The sequence below is a fragment of the Echinops telfairi genome, unplaced genomic scaffold (genome assembly GCF_000313985.2).
Source record: "Echinops telfairi isolate 266 unplaced genomic scaffold, ASM31398v2 ScPeMD7_2010;HRSCAF=2546, whole genome shotgun sequence".
Taxonomy (NCBI): domain Eukaryota; kingdom Metazoa; phylum Chordata; class Mammalia; order Afrosoricida; family Tenrecidae; genus Echinops; species Echinops telfairi.
In genome coordinates, this window is record NW_022105908.1 from 11427832 (window position 1) to 11433405 (window position 5574).

A 5574-nucleotide genomic window follows, 5' to 3' on the forward strand; every position below is an offset into this window, starting at 1 on the left:
TATATTACATATATATATAACATGTGACACATTACATACAATATAGAACTAGGTGGTAAATCATATAGGGGCCACCTCAGAGCCTGAGACCACTTGGACTATGTACACACACAGAGGTTAGTGAACTTCTTGATTTAGAGCATCTTCATTTCTTATTTGTTGACAATTGGTCTCCTTGCCAGCCTGGGTTTCTTTATGTAGCTCCAGATGTACCTCAAGATGTTAATCTGATTTTACCAACACCAAATTCCATTTTGATTCTTTGTTGGTTTGCCAAAATTGTGTATGTATCCTTTGCCATGTATTATCAAAGGAATGGTGATTTAAAAAGCTGAAAGCAAATGTTTTTCTCTTGGGTTGCAGAATTCTGACTGTGTAAACACATTTATCCACTGATAAATGATCCTAAGATCTACTCACCCATAGAAGTGCTTGGAACTAACAAAGGATCGAGAGAAACCTTGAACTTCTCCTGCAGGTCAATATTCACCCCCGGCTACCACCTTTCTCTCTTATTGTTGCTTACTTAATGAAATTCAGAGCCAATTCTGTGGTCATCCTGGAGATGTGGCTATCTACTTTGGAGAAAGAAACTATTTGAGTCCCAGAAATTTTCGATTATTCCTTTATTTGTGATCTACATCTATCTTATCTTCCCTTTGGGAAGAATTTAGCACTTCAGGCTCCTGAGCCTTTATAAACGCTTCTCTCTTTCTTGTTGGCATTCTGATACAGATCTCATCACATAACTACAAGGAATACCAGATTAGATTCATTCATGATTCTGTCTCTAATTTCAAACTTGAGCCTCTCATTTCATCTATACAAGCTCACCAGAGAGTTAGTCAATGGGCAACAGATGACAACAGCACTCCCACAATAAACTGTCAGCAATGTAACATGCCTGAGATTTTTCTGACACTCAAAAAATATTGTGCAGCCCATTTATTTTTTCACAGGGAAATTGAAGATAATTTTCCACAGATAAATGCTTTCTTAAAATAAATACATAGGTGGCTTCTTTGCATGTCCATGAGGCATTGCTGTTTTTCCAAACCTGGGTTCTCAAGTTCTTGATTAGAGCTGGCGTGTCTTTCCCTACTTGCTTCTTCCATCAACTTTCGTCTTTTCTCAAATCTCCTCTTTTAGAATCACTGAATATATTTGTGTTATGCCAATACAGTCCAAATACCCTATACATTATATTTATAACAATATTTTCTCCCTCTGTGCCCCATTTATGTCTCCTTGTACTGGTGACCCTTGTGGGTAAATGTTGGACTGCTAACTGCAAGTTTAAGAGATCAAATCCACTAACTTCCAGGTTAGCTGTTCAAACCGAACAGCCACTCCGTGGGAGAAACATGAGGCTCTCTGCTACTGTGAAGATTTACGGTCTTTGGTTTGGGTCTTGAATACTGGGACCTGAGCCGCAGGTTCTTCCGTTGCAGTGTGCAGAGTGCATGCGCACTGAACCCTGTCCTCCTCCCCCACCCATGGCCCAGTTTTCTGGGGAGCCATGGACTCGCTGGGGCTGAAGACTTTGATTAATCACAGTTGTCAAGAGAACTTTTTCCATCATGTGCTAATTGCCTGTGAAGCAATGAAGCAAAATGACAGTGACCCAGTCTTCAGGTTTTATCATGTCTGTGGTCCCGTAATGGAAGGTAAAATTCAGGAAGCTCTTCAAGAATTAAAAATAAACAAGATGGGGTCGTGGTAGTGGGGGGTGAGGAAGCCTCAGGGAACCAGAGGAATATAGTGTGTTTCATCGATGTTTTATTGCACCCTGGTTGACTCATCCCTTCCCTGTGGCCCTTCTGTGGGGAGAATGTTCCATTGTCTACAGATGGGCTTTGGATCTCTGCTCCAACCCCGCTCGTTCTCAAAAATATGGTTGCGGTTGATGTGTCTGCTGATGCCCATTACCCAGTCCCTATGACTCCTCATGATCACACCGGTGGTGTGCTTCTTCCACGTGGGCTTGTTGCTTCTCTGCTGAATGGCAGCTTGGGTAACTTCAAGCCCTTAAGACGCCAGATGATCTATCCTTTAATAACTGCGCATGATCCGCTTTCTTCACCACATTTGCTTATGCACCTGTTTTGTCTCCAATGATTGTGTCGGGAGGGTGAACATCTAAGCCTGCTGATTTGTTAGAACAAAGTGTTCTTGTATTGAAATCAGGTATGAGCATGACCCCATTGCTGCTTCTCAATTCAGACTAGACTGGAATATGTACACAGGTGTAGATAAAACATGGAAACTCACGACACACAGAATCCAGGAACAGGAGTGGGACTAGTGATACCAGAAGGGTAGGGGGAAGTGGGAGAGAGGTAGGGAGAAAAGGGGAACTGATCGCAATGATCAATACATAATCATACACCCCTCTCCAAGGGGAAGAAGAACAGAAAACATAGGGAAAGGGAGACAGAGGTCGGTGTAAGATATGAAAATAATAACAATGTACAATCTATCAAGTGGTTATGAGGGTGGGGAGGAGGGGGGGAAAAGAGTTACTTTTAACTTTCAATGAAAAATAAACACGTTTGTATTTTAATGCAAACAATCCATGGCAGAGAGACTGAAAATACAGGAAAGGGGGGGGGCGTAACTGAAGAATACCAGGTCTGAAGATATCTAGAAGTAACTTAATATAGTGGATGGGTAGAAAAATTGCAATTTATTAAGCATTAGGAAGTTGCCTCATTTGTAACAGGACTGAAGAAGATTGATTCAAATAAATTTGTAGATTTGAAATTGAGAATTTGAAGATGTACTTGCGACTTTTTAATTAATGTGTTAACAAGTTCATTTGCTGAATTCATGAGGATGTTTTAAAATTAAAATTTTTTTTAAATACAGGTTGCTAAGCAGCACTGAGAACAAATGAAAGGTGTCTGTTCATGAGCTTAAAAAGGAATCAGCTGGACTAGATAGAAGATTTCTTCCAGCTAGGGTGAGATAATAAAAACTTGAGACTAGGTAGGTGACATAAAGGGCTGGGGTGGGGGGGATAGGAGAATACTTAAAGAAATGATGAGATGAGATGGGAATCACAAGGAAATGGCAGATCTTTCAGAGAATGTTCTTTGTATGTACCTGAAAGGCTTTCCCAGGGAGGTTTGGCCCCCTCGGGGCACAGGAGAGTGGTACATGGAACTGGAACACACTGACCACCAGGACATTGAACTTCCCACCATTATCCGTGTGGACAAGGACCAAGGATCACGTAGTCTTTCTAGATTACTTGAAACTGTGCAATTACCCTGATATTTGGCCTATGGGTGGAGGGTTCCCAAAGGATTATTGAATTTGAATTTCTCATTTGCCTGAGGGAACTGATAGAGGTAAACATAATTTGCGTTCATCCACAGAAGAAATCTAATAAACCTTGAATGCCTCTGTCTGTGCATGTTGAGTCATGCATGTTGAGTCATGATGCTCCATGATGGAAAGGTCCAGTGTGATGAGAGATGATAATAAAGGGCCTGCTTTCTGCTGGAGGGTAAAGGAAGCCCCTCTGATGGATTGACATGTGAGCTGAGCCTTGAATGCATAGGTAGCTGAGGAGAAGAGAAGAACGGGAAAAAAAATACAGAACAGAAATTAACTCGGTGCCCTACATGCTCTTAAAGGATAGTGGAGTGGAAGACTAGCCTATGAAAGAGGCGGTGTGGATCCTTGTCCAACCAGGCAGACTCCTGCAGTGGAAAACACGGGTCAGATTTAAAATATCCCCTCTAATAGCTTCAGGGAACTTATTTGAATAGAGGCTAGGCTAGGGTATCCATTTAGTAGGGAAATGATAGTCATTTGTAAAATGACATCAAATGAGGTAGGGAGGAATTTCAAAATCTATCCTGACAATGGGCTGATAGCACTGACTTAAGGCAGAAGATATTGATGACTCCCAGTTTTCCGGCATGAGCTAATAGTTCTTTCAATGTTCTATCAACTTAGGACCAGCTTTCCTTACCAAAATATCCATATCCACAGCCATAGAGTCAATGCTGGTTTGTAGAGAACCTATTCCGGCATTCTGAGGTTCTGTAACTCTTTCTGGAAGTAGACAGCCTTATCTTTCTCCTGTAGATAACATGGTGGTTTTAAACTGATGACCTTGCAGCTTGTAGCACAATACCTATCCCCCAGTGCCACCAGGGATGCATTATGGAGCTGTCCTGCATGCTAGAGGACCAGAGGACTCTGCGAGAAGTTTATTGGTAGCACAGACAGTTCAATACTTGAATATTGGCAGCTGTACTGTGTACAAACGAGGTCACTGTAAATCTGAATTAACCGGATGGCAACGGCAACAACCACAGATTGTGGCTCACAGAGGAGAGGTCTGAATTTGTAATGAGCACTTGTGAATGGTCAACATAGAGATGCGATTTTTAGTTAAATACATAGATGAGGTAGAGTGTAGAGGAACGAGAAGAGAACTCAGAATTGGGTCTGTGGTCCTCCAATATAAAAAGGGGAGGGATCAGACAACAAGGAGATTAAAGAAGATAAGTTAGACAATGTGGTGTGTGTGTGTGTGTGTGTGTGTGTGTGTGTGTGTGTGAAGGGGGTAAGGGATTGGGGACAAGGAGATTGCTGTCGAGAAGCTAAGGGAAGAGATTGGTCCAAGGAGAGTCTACTTTGACATTATAGAATGAAAGCAGTCACGGACCACACATAAATGAATGAATGGGCTTATCCCAACATTATTTAGAAAGCATGTGGAGGACTTAATCTGTCGATCCCTGGAATAGAGTGAGTGAACTGAGAAATCCAGTAAGGTAAGGGCTGGCTGAGAAGTCTTCATCTTACTTCGCTACAATGTCAACTCTGTTATTGACATCCGCCACTCTCCCCACCCACCCCCACCCAAAAGTCCCAAACTCACTGCCATCTAGTGCATGGTGACTCTTAGCAATTCTATAGAACTGCCCTGTGAGTTTTCAAGACTCTAACTCTTTACAGGAGAGAAACGTCTCCTCTTTCTCCTGCACGGTGACTGGTGATTGGAACTGCTGACCTTGCAGATTGCCGCCCAACTGGTAGCCGTGACGCCACCAGGGCTCCTGTTGGTGGGTTAAAATTTTGGTTAAAATATTCAAATTCAAAACACTTTGAGGCCTATGTTTATCTGAGCAGTTACAGGGAGTTTCCAAATTACAAATGAGCTACTTTTTTGCGTCTCTAAGAATTTGTAGCCCAGCCTGAAGAGGTGCATAACGTTCTTATTTAGCTTTGTATTAGATGCTGTCGGGTGAGCCTTGCACGGAACTGCTCAACATTGGCTTTTCAAATTCATCAGCAGATCCTATCTGCTCTCATAAAACAATGTACAGCTTCAGAAACAATATAATAGGCCACTGTGTAACTGAAAGTGTGTTTGTGGTGGGTTAGTACCACAGGCTTGAAACCTTTCAATGATTTTAAAACTATAGCTATAGTAAGTGAAGTTGAAGGCTTTGTTATGAGTAACTGATCATCTTGCAGCTTGTAGCACAATACCTATCCCACAGTGCCACCAGGTTAATCCTGGTGATGTAGTGGGTAATGCTAACCTTAAGG